General features: G+C 44.8%; 1 long non-coding RNA gene across 1 annotated transcript; it reads left to right on the forward strand.

Moving 5' to 3' along the window:
• The first annotated feature begins 24,335 nt into the window (after nucleotides 1-24,335).
• On the forward strand, nucleotides 24,336-25,228 carry LOC136507948 (uncharacterized). The gene is made up of 4 exons (XR_010771795.1): nucleotides 24,336-24,356; nucleotides 24,447-24,509; nucleotides 24,592-24,641; nucleotides 24,736-25,228. It is a non-coding gene; the product is annotated as an uncharacterized lncRNA (long non-coding RNA).
• The last annotated feature ends 1,367 nt before the right edge of the window (nucleotides 25,229-26,595 follow it).

Raw genomic sequence — 26,595 nt, forward strand, 5'->3', positions numbered from 1 at the left:
CACTTGGGGCCCCACTGCCATAGCCTTCGCCCTAGCTTGCTCAGCCTGCCTCCACCATGATGACTCCAGCTATACAGCCCAGCGGGCTTCAGAGTCAGGGACAGCCTCCAGCTCAGTTTGCCTCACCCACAGTTCAGGTGTCCCAGTGGTTGTCCTCACCGGTGGTTGCCCCGCAGTTCACTCCATATCACATGGGTTTCTCACTAGAGCAGTCACCCTCACTATTTGTGCCTGACACGTCAGTCTCCAGGAGTCTTGGAGCATCTTTCAGCGAGCTGACCGGCATGCCTACTCCACCACACATGCATACCGCTGGTCCTTCTACAGCAGCTCCAGTTGCAGTGACTACTCAGAGGCTCCCCTCATCTGTCGCCTCGTCAGATCCTATGATAGACATACTAGCAGCTTCGCAGGCAGCACCAGCCCCAGCTCAGACCCAGACCACCTCAGCGACACTTCCTGCTTCAGAGGGTCAGTCTATTCAGAGCTCAGGGTCAGATGATGATGGCGCCTAGTTCCATCTTGCTCCACGTACTTCAGCGCCTGGCTCATCCGCTGCAGCCCCGCCGACCGACCCTTAGGTTTTGGTGTTTGACGCCAAAGGGGGAGAGGGTTCGAGTATGTAGACTCAGGGGGAGTGAGTTTTAGGGGGAGCTAGTTATATAGTATTAGCTTATACATTTGGAGTTTTATTTGTGTGATACACTATTACTTATGCATTTGTGTGTCTACTTTCGTGCACTTTATTATATCTATGTGATAGTGCTATCTACGTGATTGTGATTTATGACATGTGTGCTCTCTACGTTACATTATGTATATGTCATATCACTTGTGTTATGCTCATTTGCCTTTGCTTCCGCGCTTATACTCCGATGAAAAAAAGCTTTGTTACTTGTACTCATGCTTAATTCATATTCTTTGAGTACATTGTGTTGGCTTGCGTCATATAAGCTTGACTAACACTTTTGTTTTTACCGACAAAAGCTTATATGAACCAAGCCCATCAAAAACCTCACTCTTTCACATACTCGAGGTGGTACTATCATCAATCACCAAAAAGGGGGAGATTGAAAGCATCTAGGCCCCTAGTTGGGTTTCGGTGATTAATGACAATACAAGATTACTATGACTAACATGTGTTTTGCAGAGGCAATTAAGTTAGGTCATGGTAATGGAGATCGATTGGGCAATCAAAGTTGTCATGCCCCTATGATGGAAATCGTTTCGATTTTCAAAGGATGGACGACAAGGTTAAGGATGACTAGTTCTAAGTGTCGATTGGAGTTGGAGTGACACTTAGAGTAGTTTAGGACTTTGTTTTTCCTTTGGCCATACTATTAAGGGGGGTATGGACGGGTAGCTTGACCTAGTTGAGTCTAGTGAGTTAGGTGTGGTGCACACTTGTTAAAACTAGCTCTAGGTAGCTCCTATGAATGCCTAAGATCCTTTGGAGCAAACTTCATTCACATATGATCGAGAGTTGGAAGTGAATGGAGGATCAAATGCTGACCGAACGCTGGCCCCGGTGCGACCAGATGCTGGCCGCAGGGTCCGGTCAGTTCATTTGATCAGTAGACAGCGTTTGGTGCGACCAAATGCTAGAGAGGTCAAGTGACCGGACGCTGAAAGGCAGCGTCCGGTCAACTCCAGTAAGGTTCTAGAGAAGGGAATCTACGACCGGACGCGTCCGGTCAGTACTGACCGGACCCTGAGGGTTCAGCGTCCGGTCGAGTCCAGTAAGCATCCAGTGAGGGTTTCGTGCGACCGGACGCGTCTGGTCAGTGCTGACCGGACCCTGCCAGCGTTCGGTCAACACAATCTCACTGGCTCACGGGTTGAACAGACCAGAGCGTCCGGTCAACACGACTGGAGCGTTCGGTCACCCCGCAGAAGCTCATAACGGTTTATTTTTCAGGCTGCCTTATAAATAGAAGCTCCACTCGTGTGTGGAGTTACTTTTGCTCATTCCAACAGCTGAGAAACACGTTTGTGAGTGCTAAGAAGAGCAAGGTCCTAGTGAAGTGATTGAGATTTGAGAATCCAAGAGAGTAACCACATTAGTGAATCAAGAGTAGTCAAGTGTGCATCCATCTTCTCATTAGGCTTCGAGTGGTCAAGTGAGAGTTCGTGCTTATTACTCTTGGTGATCGCCATCACCTAGACGGCTTGATGGTGGTTGGGAGCTTGGTGATCACCCGGCGGAGCTTGTGGGTGACCCAACCCAAGTTGTGAGCGGCTTTGGGTGATTCGCCGTGATGGAGTGTTGAAGAATCAACCCGTAGAGAGCACTTGATCCTTGCGCGGATCAAGGGGGAGCTACACCCTTGCGCGGGTGCTCCAACGAGGACTAGTGGGGAGTGGTGACTCTCCGATACCTCGGCAAAACATCGCCGCGTTCCTCTCTCTCTCGATTTACTTTGAGCATTTACTTTGAGCATTTACTTTGAGCAATTCAATACTTGTCTTTACATTCATAGAATTGTCATGCTAGAGTAAGTTTGGAACATAGGTTGTAAGTCCTTTGTGCATTAGTTTGATAGAAACACTTTTCTAGGCACAAGGGGTTAATTGGGCTATCCGTAGGATTTGATTATTGCAAGAAAATTTAGAATTAGCCCAATTCACCCCCCCTCTTGGGCATCTTGATCCTTTCACACACAGAGTATTGCGATCTTTTATAATGGCACACAGGGAAAAGTCTCAATAGCCATGCCCACGAGTGATCATATATTGTATAACAATACTACACTTCTACTCAAGAAGATGGCTTGTCCTAGGGATCCTCTACACCACCAGTCCCCCCCCCCCCCCCCCCCGCTCCTCGTGCCACGATCTCGCTGGCAGTGAAGAGGAGTGAAGACCTTACTTCATCTAGTCTAGACACATACTAGTTAGGGTTTAGGGGGTGTTTGGATCCAGCTACTAAAATTTAGGAGGTGTGTCAGGAGGATGTTGCATGGGGTGTTCGGATACTAATAAAAAAACAAATTACAAAATTTGTCAATACTTCACGAGATGAATTTTTTAAGCCTAATTAATCCGTCATTAGCACATGTTTACTGTAGCAAACATTGTCAAATCATGAACTAATTAGGCTTAAAAGATTCGTTTCGCAAATTAGTCGCAAACTATGCAATTAGTTTCATAATTAGTCTATATTTAATACTCCATGCATGTGTCCAAACATTCGATGGGACAACGACTAAAATTTAGGAGGGGCAACCAAACACCCCCTTAGTTGATGAAGTGTGTGTTTGGTTTCAGGACAAGTGTGGGTGGGATATAAATATCCATGGATTTGAGAACAGGGTCTTTTCCATGTATGCCATTATAAAGGTTTCAAATTCCATGTGTGTCATTGTTGACACAAAGATAGGTCACACACCACAAGTGCTACAATGCACGGTGTTGGGACACGGTTATGAGCCGTGGAGGCTAGAGTTCGTTGTAAGGGACCATGACGCCTAAGAGGGGGGTGAATTAGGCAACTTAAAACTCTAACTCTAAACTAAGGCCTCTAATTTCACCTAGTCAAAACCTATACAAGAAAGTAATCTATCTAGATGTGCTACTTCGGTTTTGCTAGGTGTGTTGCTATCTCTACCGTAAAATAGTTATGCAACCTAGGTACCAAACCTATCAACTAGCCTATCACTAAGCTAGGAAAGTAAAGCACAAACTAAGATTGCAATGTAAATACGGAAGCTAAAGAGTAAGGTAGAGAGATGCAAACTCCCATCGACGACTCCGGTATTTTTACCAACGTATCGAGAAGTGCACAAGCTTTCTCCTAGTCCTCGTTGGAGCCCCTCGCAAGGAATCCCTCATTAGGGCCAAGCTCCCGGTTGGGTAACTCTATGGATAGCCTTGGGCCTTCCCCATGCGCAAGTGGGTCTCTAGTGTGCCTTCCGACAAGCCTCTTCTAGGCCGCTCCCCACCGTCTTCACTATCAAGCTTCTAGCTGAACCGCCATGGGCCTTATTCCCTTCGGTACACGGTGGCGGCCACACCACAAACGCGGTTGGTGTGATCTCGCAAGACTACAAGCCCCTCCGATGTACAACAATTGGTGCGCGCAAGCATCGAGTGATAAGAGGTATGCAAACCTCACTAAACACTAGGCCTAAACCTAGAGCAAGCGCATAAGTGGGGGTCTAATCAACATAAGCACTTTGCAAAGCACCTACGCTAATCATCTAATGAATCACTAAGCACTATGCAAGTGGAGATCACTAAAATGGTGTATCAACACCCTTGATATGTTTTCTCAGCTCTCCACCTCTAAAATGGCCGGTTGGGGGTCTATTTATAAGCCCCATAGAGAAAGTAGCCATTGAGGGCGAAACCCAGCTTTCTACTACTGACTGGACGCTGTTTTTGTTCTAACCGGACGCGTCCAATCGTCCCGACCATTGGAGCATGCGCGTTGATCGGACTCTGGGCCGAGTCCGATCACACTCGATCGCACGCGTCCGGTCACGCTGGTGCCACTCTAGAACCTCTCTGGAGTCAATCCGACGCTGCACTTTGTGCGTCCAGTCATCCAGTGCCGCTGCGTCCGGTCCTCACTAAGTTGTTGGCGTGATGATGAACAGTAAAGTTCCTGTGTCCAGTCACTGCCTTGCTCAGTGTCCGGTCGTTGCTGCTACTGCCTGCTGCTTCCGAGCAACTAATCGGACTCGTCTGGTCCTCATAGGGCCACGTTCGGTCACCTCTGTCGAGCTCGTTTCTTCGCGGTCTTGCGTCCGGCTTGGTTCCCATCTTCGTGCTTAGACTTTGTTTGATATCTTAGGTCTTCTCTTGTCCTTCTAGCGTCTTGATTATGGTGTTGATCGTGGGATCATCATGTTGCCTTTGTTAGAGTCACGTCTTGCATCCCATTGAACTATAAAACAATTACTTCCAAATTCATTAGTCCAATTTGGTTGTGTTGGTCATCAAACACCAAAATCCAAAGTAAATGGGCCTAGGGTCCATTTTCCTTACAATCTCCCTCTTTTTAGTGATTGATGACAACATGACAAAAACAAGCAAATAATAAAAATTTTAGAATTTAAAAACTATTTACTTGCTAGGATGCAATGCAAAGGGCAAGGTTATATGATGCTAAGAGATACCACATGTAAACATCTTTGGAAACTTATCTTGCCCTTGCAAATATCCCCATGTGGCATTATGGATTTAAGCCTCCCCCTAACTCCATAATCCACTATCCTCTTTTTCTCAGACCATTACCACTTATAAATTACCACTTAAATTATTATGATCGGGCTTGCTTTTGGTCCTACAAATTCTCCCCCTTTGGAATCAAACACAGAAAAGGAAGACATTAGTAGCACTAGGGAGGGTCAAACTTTGTGATCCTTTGTATGTGGAGTGGAATAGGTCACAAAATTTGACTCTCACATTACATAGACTAAGCTCCCCCTAAATATATGCATACATATGATGGAGAATGTAGTTTATGCATAATTGGTAAATTAATGCTCAAGGGAGTTTAATCTATATAATGCATGGAGAAAGCATATACCAAAGTGAAATCAACATGATGATATCGGTTTAGAAATACCACATGTGGAAACCAATTTGATTTATACCACTTGTAATAGGTGATGGATATTTTAAGTATGATGCTTAATTCCGGGGACTCCATTTTCCTTGCAATGAGACTACTACACACATGATAAGCTTGAAAATGTGTTAGTCTCAAAGCATCCAATTTATAGAGTAACCTCTCTCTAAATTTGTGTACACAAGTATGGAATACTTGTAGAAGACATGCACATGGATTTTAGAATAAAAAATACCACTTGAAAGATGACATCACATGAATGTGAGAATTATTTTTGAAAGTGATATTCGGGAGAAATTATCTACAATTTAGACTTTGGCACATATTAGATGAACAATTGTAAAACAAGCTATGTGCCATGCTCCTAAACAATTTAAACCATGTAGGTTTGCTCCAAGGATTAAGAGTGAAACCGAGCAAGCCTACCATAAGATATACCTAGTGTATGCAAGACAAAAGATTAAAATTGCAAATGCAAACCTAGGCATGAAAAGGAACTAGATGCTAATTGAAATTGCAAGAGATTAAATCTAGTTACCTAACATGGGGAGGGGAATTTGGGTCCATAGTGTACACTAACCCACTTGGCAATTGACATGATCTAATGTGATGCACCCCATGAAATGCACCCATACTTTGTCAAGTCTTCAAATTCCCCGAAGTCCATTGGACTTCTCACTTCCCTTTCGGGATCCAAACCTTCTTGGTGCTCTTCATGTTGGAAATGATCTCCTTTGGCACCCAAATATGTTTGGCTCCATTATTGGCTTGCTTGTACACCTTGATGCCCACCACCTTGTCATTATTCTTCTTCTTCAAGAGATAGGGTGTGGAGGCCTTCTTGTCGACCTTGTTGGTGTAGGTGTTGGAGAGCCTCCTTGTTTGCTTTTTGTTTTTCTCTTTCTTCTTTTCTCCTCCCCTATTCTTCACCTTGCACTCATAGGACTTGTGGCCTTCCTTGTGGCACACGTAGCAAACCATGGTTTGTCCTTCATCAAGTTTCTTCACTTCCTTGACGGTGTTATCTTGATGAAGTTGGGCTTGCTCTATCTTGCCTTTCACTTGAGTCAAGTCCTTGGAGAGGCGAGCCACTTCTTGCTTGAGTTGCTCTTTCTCCATTGCGACCTCTTGTGTACATGTTTCTACATCAACTTTCTCAACACAAACTTGGTTGCACAAGGGTGAGTCTAAACATAAATCATTACAAGAAGTAGAGGCATCCTTTTTAGGCATGTCAAAAATTAAACCTTTCTTTTTAGGTGCCTCGGTGGGGGTTGTACCGACGGCTTCAAGATTTGCAACTTTATTAGTTAGCTCATCACAATGTTTGCACATGATTTTCATTTTAGCGAGCAAACTTTTTATAAGCATCTTGTGAGCTAGCTAACTTTTTCTTTAATTTTTCATTTTTTTTACAAGTTGCTCATCATTGATTGTGCAATTATTTATGTTTGCACTAGTCTCAAGTTGCTCAATTTTAGTAGATAGCTCCATATTAAGATTGGCAAAAGTTTCATATTGTTCAAGCAAAGTAGCATAAGCTTGTTGTGAGCTATCTAGTTTTTCTTTTAATTTTTCAAGCTTCTTTTGTTGACTAGTGCAAACTTTAGCAAAGTTAAGATTTTCTTGTACAATTTCATCATAAGAAGGTAGCTCATCATCACTATCACTATCATTTTCACTATCACTAGGGATAGGCTTTTTGTTACCTCATGCCATAAGGCACACACGTGAGGTGCTTGATGATAAGTGCTTGTGCCCGCGCCTCTTGTGGTGGTCTTCTTCTTCACTTGAAGAATCATCCCATGAATTTATTGATGTGAGGGCTTTGTCCTTGCATGCCTTCTTCTTTGTCTTGGGTGTGGGCTTGTTTGGACAAACTTCCACAAAGTGCCCCAACTCACTGCATCCATAGCATCCTTTCTTTCTTTGCTTATTTCTTTGATTTGTGAAGATGAAAACTTGAATTTGGATGGGCACACCCTTGACATTGAGCCTTTGGATCATCTTCTCCACCTTGTTGATAAGTTTGATTGATTCTTCATCAAGGTCAGAGGTGGAGGAGGAAGATTGATCATCATCACTTGAATCTTCATCATCATCATCAGCTTCTTCTTCTTCATCTTCACTTGAGGAGCTTGAGCTTGAGCTTCTCCCAACTTGCTTGCCCTTCATCTTGTTTTTCTCACTACGTGCGCGACCTTTGCCTTTGCTTGATGATGAGGCTTCTTCTTGACCCATCTTCCATGACATTTCAAATGCCACTATCTTGCCAATGACTATGGCCGGAGTCATGGTGCTCAAGTCCTCCATGTTATGAAGGATGGTGATGATGCTTGCATATCATCTAGCTTTGTTAATCCTATTGAATGGAGCTCATTGATAATTAGATTCAACCGAGAATACATATCACGAACAAGCTCATCATCATTCATTTTAAAGGAATCATAATTTTGTTTAGCTAGACAATGTTTTTCTCACGGACATTAGTTGTGCCGTCATGGAGTTCTTGGAGTTTCAACCAAATTTCATGTGTCGTATTTAAAGTGAACACTTAGTTAAACACATCCATGCTAAAAGATTCAAACAAGTAATTTTTAGCTCAAGCATTGAAATGAATTTCTTTTTCTTCACTCTTTGTGGGTTTATCGGGATTCTTAATGGGTTTCATCCTATCACGAGTGACTCTCCAAACACCCAAATCTACCACCTCAAGGTGACAAGCCATTCTAGATTTATAGTAGGGGAAGTTAGTGCCGTCAAAGTGCAGAGGCCTAGAGGTATCCATCCCAACCACTCTAAATAGCATCGGCTCAACGGCGGTTAAGCCAAAGGTCCTAATTGAGCTAACCGGTTCTGATACCACTTGTAAGGGACCATGATGCCTAAGAGGGGGGTGAATTAAGCAACTTAAAACTCTAACTCTAAACTAAGGCCTCTAATTTCACTTAGTCAAAACCTATACAAGAAAGTAATCTATCTAGATGTGCTACTACGGTTTTGCTAGGTGTGTTGTTATCTCTACCGCAAAAAGGTTATGCAACCTAGGTACCAAACCTATCAACTAGCCTATCACTAAGCTAGGAAAGTAAAGCACAAACCAATATTGCAATATAAATGAGGAAGCTAAAGAGTAAGGTAGAGATATGCAAACTCATGTCGGTGACTCCGGTATTTTTACCAAGGTATCGAGAAGCGTGTAAACTTTCCCCTAGTCCTCGTTGGAGCCCCTCGTAAGGGCCCAGCTCCTGGTCGGGTAACTCTGTGGATAGCCCCGGGCCTTCCCCACTCGCAAGTGGGTCTCTGGTGTGCCTTCCGGCAAGCCTCTCCTGGACCGCTCCCCGCCGTCTTCACTATCAAGCTTCCGGCCGAACTATCGAGGGCCTTGTTCCCTTTGGTATATGGTGGTGGCCACACCACAAACGCGGTTGGTGTGATCTCGCAAGACTACAAGCCCCTCCAATGTACAACAATGGTGCGTGCAAGCACCAAGAGATAAGAGGTATGCAAACCTCACTAAACACTAGGCCTAAACCTAGAGCAAGCGCATAAGCGGTGGTCTAATCAACCTAAGCACTTCGCAAAGCACCTACGCTAATCACCTAATGAATCACTAAGCACTATGCAAGTGGAGATCACTAAAATGGTGTACCAACACCCTTGATATGTTTTCTCAGCTTTCCACCACTAAAATGACCGGTTGGGGGTCTATTTATAAGCCCCATAGAGAAAGTAGCCATTGGGGGCAAAACCCAGCTTTCTGCTACTGACCGGACGCTGCTGTCGTCCTGACCGTTGGAGCGCGCACGTTGATCAGACTCTAGGCCGAGTTCGGTCACACTCGATCGGACGCGTCCGGTCACACTGGCGCCGCTCTAGAACTTCTCTAGACTCAATCAGATGCTACACTTTGTGCGTCCGGTCATCCAGTGCCGCTGCGTCCAGTCCTCACTGAGTTGTTGGCATGATGATGAATAGTGAAGTTCCTGCATCCGGTCACTGCCTTGCTCAATGTCTGATCGTTGCTGTTGATGCCTGTTGTTGCTGAGCAACTGATCGGACACATCCGGTCCTCATAGGGCCGCGTTTGGTCACCTCTGTCGAGCTAGTTTCTTCATGGTCTTGAGTCTGGCTTGGTTCCTATCTTTGTGCTTGGACTTTGCTTGATATCTTGGGTCTTCTCTTGTGCTTCTAGGGTCTTGCTTATGGTGTTGATCATGGGATCATCATGTCGCCTTCGTCCAAGTCACGTCTTGCACCTTATTAAACTATAAAACAATTACATGCAAATTCATTAGTCCAATTTGGTTGTGTTGGTCATCAAACACCAAAATCCAAAGTAAATGGGCCTAGGGTCCATTTTCCTTACATTCGCGATGACGGTATAGAACTAACAGCTTTGCAAGTTTCATGGGCGACATGTAGGGAAAGGAGATGAACACCTCCGCTCGGTCGATCGCTCCGGGCGAAGGCCTAGAGGCTGAGGCGAAGGCCATGGTCCGGGAAGGCCTGGAGCTGCGCTGAAGGCCACAGTCCAGGCGACGGAGGCAGAGGTCCCGGCGAAGGCGCCCCTAGCGGAGGACCCAGAACTTAGGAGAGCTCTCGCTCGACGATAGCATTGGCCCATGGGCCGGTGATGGCCCATCGGTGGTGGCTCGACAAGCAAGGGCAGTTGAAGAAGAGGGCAACCAAAGTACCCGTAGCGGCTTGTGCTAGCATAGGAATATTCCGAGAATGTACCACGACCGACAAGGGGTAGAGTTATAAAGAGTAGCCTTAGTAAGGGGACTCAAATTCTGCAAAGGGTTGGTTGATGAGAGCATTTATGAAACCCTAACTAAGCCTAGGCCCACCTTCCACTCTTTCTAACCTTCGCCCAGAGCACTCGACCGGGCAAAGGCTCCATTGCGTTCCATCTGCTGGAAACCACTAGATTTATAACACACGGGTCGCAAAATGGACCGAGGCGACGCGATTTAGCCAAAACTGACCTAGCCGAATTGGGGAATTGGCCTAGCGACTTTTTTGGGTTGAGACTGTTTGAAGCCCTAGGGTAGCGAGGATATCACACTAACAAGGAGAAGAACGGAGAGGTTTACGAGCAAACCACCAAAGGGTAACCAATCGTGCTTGTGTGACGAAGAATGACTAGTTTAAGAGTAAAATATAGCAAAGGAATCGTCTAAGCTCTGGCCCGGGAGGGACCCTGTCAGGGCCAGGACATCGTCGGGTTGCCCTAGGTCGGCGAGCAAGACTAGGGTGCCATCCTTGATCGTCGGATCAAGCGATGAACAACAACATGGGGTTGGGAGAGATATTAGGGCAACAAAGGGAAAGAGTATATTGGTTTTTGATCGATTGCGTGTGTTGGACACCTCAATCAGCCGTGGCCCTTATATTTATAAGTTGGAGGTGACCTCATCCCTCAAGGAGTCGAAACTCCTTCCAAATCGCATCAAAATGCGTTTTAGATCCGTTCTAGACCTGCCAAAGTTGGCTTGGCTGACTTGGACTCGGCTAAGCTGACTTCTGCGGGTTCCGGGCAAAATGCTTCCAAAATTCATAATTAATTTGTCCAGACTCCAAACGAGGGGATCCATATAAGTTTTCAATCAGCTCGACAAGAGAAATGCAATGGTACATATCATTCTTGCATTTGAGAAAGTTGGGAAAGTCGGCCTAGCCCAATTTGGGAGTCAGCTAAGCCAATTTTAGCTGGGTCAGTTCCCGAAAGCTGTTTTCTTCGCCAGGCTCCAAATGTGATGATCCAAATATGCTCTCTGGCTGTCTTGACGATAGAAATATGATGGAGGAGCCCATTTTGTATTTTTGGACAATTTTGGTTGTCAACAATTATTACAAAAGTTAAGCAGACACATGTGTCACTGGTCCGAACTTTTTTTTTTGCCCTCCATGCCACTCTCGTCAGATTTGGCTCTAACGGTGTTAAACTGCGGTGGGAAAAGTACGAAATACCCTCAGGTATGAATGTCATGCCAAAGTTTCTGGTTTCCTCCAATGTCACTGGTTGGTTGGCTGTTTTGGTGCCAATGAAAAGCAATAGTTCATGGCGTGAAAAATCAATGTTCTCGTTTCTGGTTTCCACCAAAAGTTTCCTGTTTCCTGCTTGTGGCATGGAAAATCAATGTTCTTCCGACGGCTGGAGCCTGGAATGGAACCACGATCGATCGCTCAGCAAAGAATGTCGTCATGGCGACGCAGTTGCATTGCAGCAGACGTCCCGGCCTCATACCCTCGCGGGGCTAACCGAGAGATGATATGGATGAAGATGAGAGAACAACAAGAACACATAAGTGCTAGCTAGCTTTCCCAGCATGCATGCTTTGCAGCTATGGCTATGGCTATGGATACGTACCATACACCATGAGAGCCGAGGAAGACGAGTTTTAATTGTTTTGCCATAATTTTTTTCAAAAAAACATGATTGCACAACAGAACAATGAGAAGAAGGAAGAATCCCAGACAAACAACAAGGCTCAGTCTAGTTTATAGACAACCTCAAATAGCTAGTACAAATGAAGCTATTGACGCGTTAGCCATAGCCATCATCTTACCATCTTTTTGGTAGTTGGTCAAAGTTGAGGGACAAAAACCATAATTTAGCCTTATTGGCTGGGGATGCTGCTCTTTGCTGGTCAATTTGGCTAACAAGGAATGATACAGTGTTTAATAAATGTCACCCGAAAACGTATTTGCAGGTTCTATTCATAGGGACATACTAGCTCTGGTTCTGGGCTTTATTGCAGCTCGTGGATGATGGCAAACATATGATGCTTGAGGCGTGCCAAGTCTTTGAGTCCTGCTCCATGCGGTTCTTCGCATCCAGTGGATGGTCTTTTATTTTCCGTTTACAGTAATATTGCAGAACTGCTATAAACGTTTAAAGTCAGTGTATTTGTTTAGCTATGGACTGATGCCTCTTTTTGGAGAGGACTGGAGCCGGAATTTTCCATTATTAAAAAAAGCAATAGCTGTGCCGAACGGAGAAGGAAGCGGGGCACGTCTGGCTGGGTGGGTGAGATTTAATTTTCTATTATTCCTCGATATAAAACTCCACGGGACAGAGATCTGGGCACATGGCTCAGCTAGGTCACATCCACTCCATGAATATGGCCCATTTACTCTGAGCCCATATATATTTCTTGGACTACTTTTTGTTTTCACTAAACCAAGTTGATCCTTGAGCTAGTCTTCTTCATTAGTTTTTGACATAAACCAAAAGTTGGTCTAGTCTTCTTATTTATAAGTTACATATAACCAAGTTTATCCATGCCGTAGTCTCTTCTTCGTTGTAGCGGTACAGAAGGAATCTGCATGCGCATCCCAAGGTCTTCATCGAGTTTCATATATTAATACACTTGACAAAAATAACAGCGTCTGCAGCTGGCCAGTTGATTAGAACACATAATTTGGTGCACATGCATTTTAATTAACAAGTATACTGCCTACCAAACAAAGATGCCGTTTTCATGGCTCAAGTGGATACAACTCTAACTGACCGCTAACATGTAAACTACGTGGTGTCACTACTGGACAGAGCATCTTTGCCGAGGGCTTGAGGATTTGCTGAGGGAAAATGCTCGGGCACTCAGCAAAGAGTCTTTGCCGAGGGCCTGACCCTCGGCAAAGAACAGCCCTCGGCAAAGACTCTTTGCCGAGGGCCAGACCCTCAGCAAAGACAAGCACACGTCAACAAGCCCTCAGCAAAGGGCCGACCCTCGGCAACACCGCCTGACACGATGTCCATCCCGTACCGTCAATCTTTGCCGAGGGCATCACCGTTAGGCCCTCGGCAAAGACTTTTTAACCGTTTTTGAAATTTTTCTTTTAAAAAATTCTTTGCCGAGTGCCCCTGGACCAGCGCTCGGCAAAGACAGTCTTTGCCGAGTGCCAAGCTGGCACTCGGCAAATTTTTTATTTTTTGTTTTTTTGTTTTTTTGACCCCAAATTTTTTGTTGGGCCCGCCTACATTGTTTACAACTTCATGTTCAAATTTGGTTCTTTTTCTAGTTTTTTTTGTTATATTTGGTTGGTTAATTTGATTATGTTGAATTTTTATATATAATTCAAATTTGAACTGCAAGTGCATGGAATATTGTAATCTAGTGCTTTGAAAAATGTTATTCATGGTATTTGGTGTATGTTGAGTCTCTATCCACGAACTCGCATCAAATTTCGCGCATCTTCTTCACGTAACATGACGAGCCACTTGCCGAAAAAGTGTTTTAAAATTATATAAAGTCCATATGAAGTCCGAAAATCACGAAACTTGTCGAGGTGTCATGTTATCGCATGTGTAGGCTGTGGTAAAAAATTGAGAATGTTTCGAGCAAGTTGCGACATCAGATGCATAAAACCCAGACATCTCCACAGCCTACACATGCTCTGGGTTTTATGCATCTGACGTCGCAACTTGCTCGAAACATTCTCAATTTTTTTACCACAGCCTACACATGCGATAACATGACACCTCGACAAGTTTCGTGATTTTTGGACTTCGTATGGACTTTATATAATTTTAAAACACTTTTCCGGCAAGTGGCTTGTCATGTTACGTAAAGAAGATGCGCGAAATTTGATGCGAGTTCGTGGATAGAGACTCAACATACACCAAATACCATGAATAACATTTTTCGAAGCACTAGATTATAATATTCCATGCACTTGCAGCTCAAATTTGAAATAGTCGGAAAAATTCAACGAAACAAAACTAATTAAGGAAATAAAGTAAGAAAACTAAAAATTGTCCCAAATTTTGAAATGGAGTTTTAATTACTGTAGCAAGGCCCCAGAAAAAAAATGGGGTGAAAAAAACAAAAAAATTAATTTGCCGAGTACCAACCTTGGCACTCGGCAAAGAAGCCTCTGCCGAGCGCCAGGTCACAGGGCGCTCGGCAAAGAATTTTTAAAATAAAAAATAAAAAAACCTTTGCCGAGTGCCGCTGGGCCTGGCACTCAGCAAATCTTTTAACCTAAAGGCCCAGAATGGGCTGGCCCAACCCCACCCCCACCCCCTCCTCACTCGTCTCCCACCCGCCCCCGCGTCGCCGCGCCGCCGTCGCCGACCCCGCCGTCGTCCCCCTCCGGCGAGGTCCTGCCGGGCCCGCCCCGACGCCCCCGCCCCCATCCCGCGCCCCTCGCCCCCGTCCCGGAGGAGGAAGAGGAAGAAAGAGAAGGGGGGGAAGAAGAGGAAGGTGCCGACTCGACCGCCCGTCGATCCTCGCGCCATTCTGACCGCCCGTTGATCCTCACGCTGCTGCGGTCATCCCCGCCGTCGTCGCCGGCCTTCGCTCTTGCCGTTCTTGCCGCCAAGGTAAGCCCTACCCTTGTAGTGTTAGTAGTAGTTGTAGTTAGTAGTGTTAGTAGTAGTTAGTTGTAGTGTTAGTAGTAGTAGTTAGTAGTGTTAGTTGTAGTGTTAGTTGTAGTAGTTAGTAGTGTTAGTTGTAGGGTTAGTAGTAGTAGTAGTTAGTAAGTAGTAGTGGTTGTTAGTAGTAGTTAGTAGTGTTAGTTGTAGGCTTAGTAGTAGTAGTAGTAGTTAGTAAATAGTAGTAGTTAGTAAGTAGTAGTGGTTAGTAGTAGTTGTTGTTAATAGTTAAGTAGTTCTTAGTATTAGTACTGTTAGTAGTTAAGTAGTTGTTAGTAGTAGTGTTAGTAGTAGTTGTAGGGTTAGTAGTAATTGTTGTTGTACTACTTCAATACTTTCATCTGCATGGAAAGAGAACTAAAGTACATGGCCCCTCTTGATATATTGGTGGTTGTTGGCCTTCGTGCCCATGTTTGGTATATATGTGGTTGTTGGCCTTTGTGCCATGTTTTTTGTAGGTTTTGGGAACCTCCCCGTGCAGGGGAGGTGCTGCCGAAATTTTGAGTTGACACTAACCATTTTTGCCCTTTTTTGCAGGAGGATCTGTGGGAGGGACTCGGCGACCCCGATCGTCTTCGTCGGCGCTGCGGGTCTTCCTGCACCACGTCGACTCGCCACTGCACCGACTCTCCACCGCCCCGCTACCCTGACCTCACCGGCACCCTAGGTATAACCCCTCTATCCGTATGTGGTCTTTGGTCACATAACCTAGTTAGGTGTTTCCCATCCGAAAGAGATACGGTTGGAGGTATACAGATCTTTGTATATCTACGACCGTATTTGTTTCGGATTGTCCACGTTTTTTGGACAGCCCACGGATGCGTAGATGGGTTAGTTTCCATGGTCCGCTCCGGTCCGAGATGGTGTTTCGGCATCACCCTCTGTTGTTCTTCGGATACACACTCTCCCTTGCAGGACGTGCATCGAGAGAACAGCGGGGAGGTGCTGCCAAAATTCTGTCTTGGATAGGGAGCGGAGCATGGAAACTAACCACATCTATGCATCCGCGGGTGGGATTAGGACCTATCCTCACCTATTAGAGAGTAGGAACACCGCGTAGATGCAATTGATGGTTACATTACTATGTGTTGTATATGTGGAAGGATGGAAGACCGTCAGTGGATGTACACGGGCCGGAGAAGCAGAAGTGACTTTGACATTGAGTGGGTGAATGGGACAGATGCTTTCTTGGAACATGCATGGAGCTCGGGTGTAGCTAAAGGACATTCTAAACTTTGGTGTCCCTGTAGCAAATGTGACAACAACAGAAGGGTAGACAAGGTGACCATGGGTAAACATCTTGTGTACAATGGTTATATGGCTAGCTACCACCGGTGGATCCACCATGGTGAAGCAGATTGTATAAGAGCGGAGGTGGTGAGACCACGCCTCGAGGCTTTTGATGATGATGCCGGAGTAGCAGACATGCTAGATGACACTCACCAAGCTCACTTCGTAGAAGGATGTGAGAAGGAGGAGATGGAGGAAGCCGCTAAGGCCTTCTACGAAATGTTGGACTCGGCACATAAACCCCTTCATGAGAGTACAACGGTTTCTCAGTTGGATGCCATTGGACGTGTTATGGGGTTGAAGGCCGAGTTAAATCTGAGTCACGAAGGCTTTGATAAGATGTTGGCCGTGTTTGGCAGTATGCTACCGGAGAAGCACATTCTGCCGAAGAACTTGCACAAGTCACAGAAACTACTTCATATGCTTAAGATGCCATATGACAAGATACATGTTTGTCCGAAGGGGTGCGTCTTATTTAGGAAAGATCACAAGGATGTAAAGTACTATCCGAAGTATAAATCCTCAAGGTACCTAGAGGTAGACTCTGGAGATGGCTAGAAGAGGCAGCTTACGATCCCCGCAAAAGTTCTCAACGAACTTGTTTCAATATGCCCTGAATATTCTTCATGCAACCCCACTGATTCTCGTTCGGACAGGGAATTTGTTCGTGAGTCCTGGCATCAATCAAGGGATCCTACCTCGCAGGAACATGACACCCTTCTTTCTCGGGGTGCGGGTGCGGGGAGGCCTGATTTCATTTCTTGGTTCAAACAAAAGGTAATGTCCAATTTAGCTCCCACGTTCCATATTCCAAGTTTCTCGTTTGTTCGATTAATATAACGACCTATCAAGCTTGAGCTTGCAGGCCCAGACTGACTCATCCATGAGTGAGGAGTTGAGATAGGTTGCAGGCGGCTATGACATTAGGGTGCAGTCATTTACTGGTTATGACGTGAATGGATATCGCTTCCACACAACAAGATATGAGCAGACTTGGCCCAAACGGAAAACCACAAATAGCGGAGTTTGCACACCCAGCACTGATGGCCTCGACTATCATGGTAGAGGAAATCTATGAACTCTCATTTCATGGTCACAAACATAAACCTGTCATGTTCAAATGCCACTGGTTTAATCCTCGAGAAACAAGACGGACCCCTCATCTTGGGCTAGTCGAGATTCGAGAAGATTCTGTCTATCTAGGAAAAGATGTCTACATTGTGGCTCAATAGGTCGTGCAGGTGTACTATACACGATATGCCAACCAAGACAAAGCGGATCTTAAGGGTTGGGCTATTGTGCACAGGGTGTCTCCACATGGTAAACTACCTGCCCCAAACGATGACGATTACAACTTCAACGCAAACACATATGATGGACAGTTCTATCAAGAAGATGGGCTACCAGGCACGTTTGAGATAGTCTTACCCGAAGCGATCGAAATGGAAGTAGACAACAGAACGGAGGATGACAAGGTTGATTGAGATGTGGTGCAAAATGCCAAGGACATAGAAATGCTTGACCAATTAAGGCTAGGCAATGATGACGAAGACAACATAGAACCTTCAGATAGTGTTGCCCATTTGGACAATTTTGATAGTGATGACGACACCTATGATCCTAATCATGAAGATTATTCCTAATACATGTAATACTACATTTGTTTAAGTTTGTGTTTTCTTTATTTATTTTGAATCTATTTCTAATATATATACTAATAAGTCTTGTTCATTCTTTGTGATTGCAGGTGATGGCGAGCAGCCGTCCACGACGTGAGACAGCCTCCCTTTACAGGAGACCACGCCCTCCCATTTCAGACGAGGGGTCGAGGTTAGGGGTAGCGTCCACAGGAGGTCAGAGGAGGAGGACCAGGGTCAGCAGGAAGCAGCGGACTCCTTCCCCGCCACCTTCAGACGAGGTGATGGAGGAGGAGCACGTGACGGCCATGTCCGAGGACGAGGTCGAGGACGAGGACGTCCGATAGACCGAGGACGAGGCAGCCGAGGACGAGGCAGCCGAGGATGAGGCCGCTGAGGGCGACAGTTCCGCTACCCCGACTGTCTACCAGCGAGGTCCCGCGAGCCTCCCTCAGCCTCCGCTTCCTCGCAACCGGGCACTGATTCGCCCTATGGCAAAGAGGTAAGTAACTATAGATGTTATCACAACTACTTCATATGATAATGTTGGAAATCAAAAGAGGAACTGATAAATTTTCTTAATCACTCGTGCAGGGCCTGGTTGGTTTTGTCAGGTACTTCTGCACGCTCCCCCGCGAGCATCCTTGGTGTTTTGTGCAGGAAATGGTACCCTGGCCTTGTGAACGTGTCCGAGGACGTGCGGGAGCTGGCCTACATGTGGGACAGGTACCAGTTGGCCCCTGACGACAGGTACCGCAACAAGCAGGAGCGGGTACTGGCGGAGTTTTGGGTAAGTCTCTCTCGCACAACATTTTCATTGGGCAAGTCTTTTATTGAAATAATGAATGGATACATCGGTTTTGTATGCAGAGGTATTTCAAGCCGGAAGAAGGACTTGAGGCCCGAGCGGATCAGGCGGCTGCCGCCGTCTGTAGGAAGTACATCACCGACATGCACCACGAGGCGCGCGTGCAGGCCCACAGAGACTACTACGCCGTGGTGTTGAAGTAGTCCATCAGCAAGCCTGATGCAAGACAGGTGGAGCTGTCCCGGGCCCAGTACCTTGAGGTAGACAAAAAACATTAATAATGATTTGTTTTGAGATTAAGTCGGTTTAATTTTATCTTTTTCTATGTCAAATAATCGATGACTTGTAGGTGATTCCCTGGTGGTGCCGATCCCACTCCGTGTGTTGGGAGATGATCGTGGACAGGTGGTTGTCCAACGACTTTGCTGAGAACCACGCGAGGCAGCGGGACCAACGTCTACTGAGGCGAGGTGCTACTCACCATCAAGGCAGCCGTAGCCTCCCCGCCTACAAACAAGCATATGTAAGTGATTTCTTTTATCTTATTTGACGCTGAGATCTGCCTTATTTCTCACCATCTTGCCGTCTTACTCGCAGGAGGCTGCACACTCGGGCGTGGAGGTCTCGGAGTTCTCTGCGTGGGCTATGTCCCACATGGGCAGGGCGTCTTCCTCTGTCTCCTTCGACCCGTCTGCCCCACGCGATGTGTACTCCGACCCGACCGTGCACACTAAGGTCCAAGAGTACACCTCAAAGGTGAGGGAGGTCCATGGGGAAGATTACGATGTGCGCACTAAGCCCATTGATGCATAGACCATCATGAGGCTAGGAGGAGGCAAGAAGCATGGGCGGCTGTGGATTGCAGACGGCGCCATCGACTCCACCACTGTTCCCTCTCTCGACGTGCTCCGAGCACGGAGCACGAGCTCCAGCCAGCCCATACGCCCACGGCCTACTCCGTCACTGCAGCGGGTCGACGCTCTCGAGGTACGTCCTGTTTTTCTCGTCGTACGTTCATCTTTGCACACCTAAGTTACATTTGCATTACTAAAACATTGAAGTTTGTATTGCAGGCCGAGCTGCAGGCCTAGAAGCTCGTGGTCGAGGCTCAGAGCGCGCAGCTGTAGGCCCAGAGGGAAGCGTTCGTGGCCCAGGAGAGGAGGATGCAAGAAATGGAGGCCTTCATGCGGAGTGTCCAGCAAGGGGGTGTACCTTTGCCGTTGGCAGCTCCTCCACCGCCTACTCCTACAGCCACTCCTGTAAGTATGAAAGTTCACTCTTACTAGATGCTTCCTTGACATACAACCATGGTTGACATACAAACTTACTAGATGCTTGACATAGAAACTTACTAGATGCTTGACATAGAAACTTACTACATGCTTGCACTAGCTATGACATACAACCATGCTTGACATTCTCAATTTACTAGATGCTTGACATAGAAACTTACTAGATGCTTGCACTAGCTATGACATACACTAATGCTTCACATAGAAACTTACTAGATGAATCTCACACATGCAACCTCTTATCCTTTTTGCAGCTTCCATCGGCGGGTTCGAATAACCCCGCTCATGCGTCACCGAATGATAGAGCCTTTGCTTCACCATCGTGTCATAGGCCGCTTTTTTGAGGAGTTGTGCTTCGTCATGTGCTTGGACTTGAGCTTCACTTGTGGTTGTGACTTGTGCTTGGACTTGATGGACTGTGGTTGTGAATTTGTGACTTGTGGTTGTGATATTTGACTTGTGGTTGCCATATGTTGTTATTTGAGTTGTGGTTGTGATATAATGTGTGAAAATGGTTTCGTTGTGATATATATGTGATTATTGTGATGTTTGTGATATATATGTGACATGTGATATATATTTGAATTATTTGTGTAAGTGGAATGCAAAAAACAAAAAAAATTGCAATTTCGGTTGATTTGCCGAGTGCAATGGTCATGGCACTCGGCAAAGCTGGGAAACTTTGCCGAGTGCCAGGACATTGCACTCGGCAAAGATTTTTTTTTAAAAAAAAAAGCAAAAAATCTTTGCCGAGTGCCAAGCTGGGGAGGCACTCGGCAAAGAGCTTTTTAAAAAAAATTAAAAAATGGCTTTGCCGAGTGCGCGCCGCCGTGGCATTCGGCAAAGAGTTTTTGAAAAAAAATAAAAAATGTCTTTGCCGAGTGCCCCAACTGTCGGCACTCGGCAAAGGCGCCGTTAAAGGAGCAGCGCCGTTGACGGCTGCTTTTCTTTGTCGAGTGTCACCGTTGGCACTCGGAAAAGGCTTTGTCGAGTGCCCGACAAATGGCCCTCGGCAAAGAGCCTCTTTGCCGTTAAATTTTTTTCTGACGGCTCTTTGCCGAGGGCGGCGCTCGGCAAAGCCTTTGCCGAGGGCGGCGCTCGGCAAAGCCTTTGCCGAGTGCCCTGGGCCCTCGGCAAAGAGGGCGCCTCCAGTAGTGTGTGTGGACAAGCTCATCGCAGATGCATGCTGTGAAAACTCCAACCATGTTGAGGCGGATAAATTTTTAGAAAATAGATCTAATCAAAATTTTCCATGGTAATTAGAGTCAACTGAATTCATGGATATATAATTATGATTTGGCTGAGAAGTATATACTCCCTCTGTTCCAAATTATAAATCGCTTTGACTTTTTTTGTTCATTCATTTTGATATGTATCTAGACATATTATTATATCTAGATGCATTGCAAAATGGATGTACCAAAAAAGTCAAAGCGGCTTATAATTTGGAACGGAGGGAGTATAATTTATCATATTTTCTAGTATGTCTTATAAGGATTAAAGTGCTCCGTTGGAAACCTCCGGTTGGCAATAGCATGATGATTTTTTATAGTGCACTAACACAATGACTTCAATTAAAAATCATCAATATCATTAAATAGGTCGTAATGAGAACCGAAACAGCTTCAGGATTGGATTGAACCGTGTATATAGGGTGTGTTTGGTTTCCTGTCCTCCTTCTAGCCTGACTAGCCGTCTAAGCCTAGGCCACCTTGGCGTGCTTCCACCAAGCCAATTCTCAGTTGTTTAGTTGTCTGTATTGTCTAAGCCTAGCTGACAAAATGGTGTGCATGGTTGCCAGGTTTGCTTTGTATAGAATCACCTTTTTTTGAGCTGGTAAATTTACCTCCTATGAGGCATTTGGTCGAACAACTGGTGGACATGTTCATCTCTGCACGTCGGGAGGGACAACCTAACACCTCAACGAGCATGGCAGCAAATGGACGAACCACCACCGCGTGGTCGGTGGCGAGGACCTCGCCGCCGTGCTGTATACCCCCAGCCACACCCCTGCGGTGCTCCTTCTCCGCCGCCATGCCGTATGCCCCTAGCCACGTCACTGGTCCGAACTTTTTTTTTTTGCCCTCCATGCCACTGTCATCAGATTTGGCTCTAACGGTGTCAAACTGCGGTGGGAAAAGTACGAAATACCCATGATGCCAAAGTTTCTGGTTTCCTCCAATGCCACTTGTTGGTTGGCTGTTTTGGTGTCAAAGAAAAGCAAGAGTTCATGGCGTGAAAAATCAATGTTCTCGTTTCTAGTTCCCTCCAAAAGTTTCATGTTTCCTGCTTGTGGCATGGAAAATCAATGTTCTTCCGATGGCTGGAGCCTGCAATGGAACCGCGATCTCGATCGCTCGGGGAATCATGTCGTGGCGACACAATTGCATTTCAGCAGACGTGCCGGCCTGCTACCCTCACGGTGCTGACCGAACAATGATGGATGAAGACGTGAGAGCAATAAGAACACACATGATTGCTAGCTAGCTTTCCCAGCAGATGTGGCTATGGCTATGGATACATACCATACACCATGAGAGCCGAGGAAGACGAGTTTTAATTGTTTTGCCATAATTTTTTTTAAAAGGCATGATTGCACAACAGAATCATGAGAAGGAAGAATCCTAGACAAACAACAAAGCTCAGTCTAGTTTAGAGACAACCTCAAATAGCTAGTACAAATGAAGCTGTTGATGAGTGAGCATATAGCCATCTTACCATCTTTTTTGCAATTGGTCCAAATTGGGGGACAAAAACCATAATTTAGCCTTATTGATTAGGGCTGCGGCCCTTTGCTAAGTAATTTGGCTAACAAGGAATGATACAGTATTTAATAAATGTCACCCGAAAACGTGTTTGCAAGTTCTATTCAGAGGGACATACTGGCTCCGGTTCTGGGCTCCTCGTGGATGATGGCAAACATATGATGCTTGAGGCACCTGGCTGGCTGGGTGGGTGAGATTCAATTTTCTATTATTCTTCGATACAAAACTCCACGGGACAGAGAGCTGGGCACATGGCTCAGCTATGTCACATCCACTCCATGAATATGGCCCAATTACTCTAAGCCGGCCCATATATATTTCCTGGACTACGTTTTGTTTTCATTAAGCCAAGTTGATCCTTAAACTAGTCTTCTTCATTAGTTTTTGACATAAACCAAAAGTCGGTCTAGTCTTCTTATTTATTAGTTTGTCCTTGCCGTAGTAGTCTTCTTCTCGTTGTAGGGTACCGAAGGAATCATGCGCATCCCACGGTCTTCATCGAGTTTCATATATTAATATACACTTATGACAAAAATAACAGCGTCAGCAGCTGGCCATCAGTTGGTTAGAACTCATAATTTGGTGCACATGCATTTTAATTAACTAGTGTACTGGCTACGTACCAAACAAAGATGCCGTCTTCTGTGTCATGAAAACTTGTTTAACTTTTAATAAAGATCCGCTCTGCTTTGATTTGTGGTAGATGTTGTAGGAACACGGGGATGGCGGCATTGCAGGTCTGCCAGCCAGGAGCGGACCTAGCTAGAAAAAATTTCCATTGGTGTCACCAAGCTCTAGTGTCTTGCTAAACTTAAATGGAAATTTTTGCTATGATGCATACGTGTTACGCTAGTACTTGTGCAAAGCCATTGATGCCATAGAACACCAATGGTTGTATTGCAGATCTGCTTTGTTGCTGGCCTTGTCATTTGCTACTACGCGAAGTAGTTATTAGAGGCGGCTGCTTGACTCGGGGTTAGAATTCACCATCTTACAGGTACTTTGGTAGATCGGGGGAACTAACCCAGGGAAGCAAACCGAGGGGGAGGGATTTTTTGCTTATAACTGGTCAGGGAGATAAAATTGCTTTTGAAAACCGCTTATAACTGGTCAGGGAGATAAAACGAACGGTTTTAAAAGTTCAGGGAGGTGGTTTACCTGGTTTTAGAGTTCAGGGAGGAAAAATAGACTTTCGCAAAAGTTGAGGGAGGTAATGTAGATTTTTTCCTATCACCTGCGCTGAGCATGCGCCGTCAAGGCCCTCGTTGAATGGGCCGATCACGACGGCCATGTCCCCACACCGTTGGTAGTTGGTACAAGTATTTTGAACAAGGTATTCCTGTATGTTAATTTTTTTGGTAGATTTCTACCCTTTCTCATGTGCAATGTATCTGAACAAGGTATTCCTGTGTGTTAAACCTCTCAGCATAAGTATTTGAACAAGCAGCATGTTCACTTAGTCGTATTTGGCTTATAAGCCATGGATTATCAGTCAACGAACAGTATTTTTCTCTCACACCAAACCAGCCAACAGTACTTTCAGCCATGGCATATAAGCCAAATAAGCCCAAGCGAACAGGGCGCAAGCTATTGGACTGACACTTGTAAGTTTTCAAATATTACATATCATGCTATTGAATTTTAACACAACATTTCAGGCCGTTGTACTTACGTTTCTTTAATTTTATGACTAGGTTAGCACATCATGGGCAATAGGTCTTATTATTGGGCCAGCTATTGGTGGATACCTCGCACAGGTATCCATGAGAGATGTTTGCTATTTAAGGTTTTCATATTGTCTCTACATAAATCATATTATGGTACTATTTTCTTTGGCAGCCAGTTGAAAAATACCCAAATTTATTTCCAGCCAATTCAATATTTGGGAGGTATCCAATTTTTTATTGTGCATGTCCATAATTACTATACTATAGTTAAGTTAGTTGTTTCATCAACTCCCTAATTTTTTTGTGTATTCTCCAGGTTCCCATATTTCTTACCTTGTTTGTGTGTATCGTTCTTCTGTTTGGTTATCCTCATAAGCTGCATTTGGCTCCCGGTATGTGTAACTATGCTGGCTTATTCTTATTAATATACTTTATATTAATTATAGGCATGCATATATACACCATGCACGCTACACTCATATGCTCACAAGTGTGATTCTTACAAATCTAAACATATGAAAAACATTAGTATGTTGTTAAACATTTGCACCAAGATTTGAAAACTAGTAGTTGAAGTCACAAGCTTACGCATCCACCACCCTAAGCTCCAGTTCCCTATTCCGTACCATGTTTAACCATCTGTTGTAGACCTTCATTTTGTAGAGATTTTGTTACAACTTGAAACCTCAACAATTGTAATGGGAATTACCATTACATGACCACCTCTACCATCAGGATATTAAAAATACTATACCACTAACGCATCATCTAACATATAGAGACCAGAGTGGAGGGGTAACAATGGATGATGATGAAACACTACACAATCACACAAAATCCTATATAAATTATATTTTTGTTGACACAAAGTTCGGTCAAACACTAAAGCATTGGTACGTACGTAACAAAAAAATGAACTTCATGGCTTTGTCTGCCAAAACCGGATGACCAGGTTTTCTCAGGATGCTCCCAAGAAGGGGTAACTCGTGGTGATGGACAGCTAGGTTTAGTGGGAACCTAAGAGCTAAATTCATGTTTACGTGACCAAAAAAGGCTAGTCTAATTGACAAGAAAACTAGAAAAGACCGTCAAAGCTCTCGCATAGGAGGGACCCATCAGAGCGTCGACGTCGCTAGTGTGCCCTAAGTCAACTAGCAATCCTAGCAGGCCACCTATGGTCATCGAGTTTAGTTGATGAACGATAATGGGTCCTAGCCTCCTAGGAAGCCATCTATGGTCATAAATTGGTTTGATCAAGTGTGTTTTAATTGGCCTTATATTTATAGGACAGGAAGGTCTTGTCCAAAGAGAGGCCCAAAAATCATGCCCAAAACATATTATAAATCTACTTGGGACAGATCTACAATTCACCTATTATGCTGCCAAAACAGGGTGACTTAGAATACAAAACTAGATGATAACCTAGTTTGCTAAAACCGGATGGTCCAGTATCAAAAACTGGGTGGTCCTGTCTTGCCGGCATGTGAGATGATCCAACAATCACTATAACTTCCTCGTGGGAACTCTGAATTAGGCACTCCATATGTTCATTTTCATCATCTCAATAAGGGCTACATCAACGCAAGCCTTTTTCTATACCATGTAGGAAAAAAAATACCCTTTTTGTAGTTATCTATTATTTAGTAAAATGACTAAATTTATCTATATGGATTGTTGCACATAATTTTGTGTTCTTGTCAGACCTTGATGATTTATTTGATAATTTATACTCACTATATTGATTGTTTTGAGTTAAAAGAGTGTGTTTCATAAAATTGCAGGATACGTTGCATAAGCACAAACTTCACAAAATTGAAGATCAAGGAATCAAAGAGTTTGCTGAGCAACAAAATAGTTCAACTACAAATAAGAGCTTGCTTAAGAACTGGCCATTGATGTCATCCATTATCTTATTCTTTGTCACCTCTTTTGATGATATGGCCTACACAGAGGTTTGTTTAGATTATATACACAAATGAACTGTGTGTGAGAGAGAGAAAGAGATGTTGACTACCTTTATTTGTTGTTTACAATCCAAATTCAACAATAATAAAAAAACTAGCACATTACATACTTTTAGTTCTTTTATATTCCCTTAGGAACCAAAACCCCTTGGTGCATAAGAATTTATTTGCTTTTATGAGCTCACTTTATATTTCAAAATTACCTTTTTAGA

Source organism: Miscanthus floridulus, chromosome 15, assembly GCF_019320115.1.
Source record: "Miscanthus floridulus cultivar M001 chromosome 15, ASM1932011v1, whole genome shotgun sequence".
Taxonomy (NCBI): Eukaryota; Viridiplantae; Streptophyta; class Magnoliopsida; order Poales; family Poaceae; genus Miscanthus; species Miscanthus floridulus.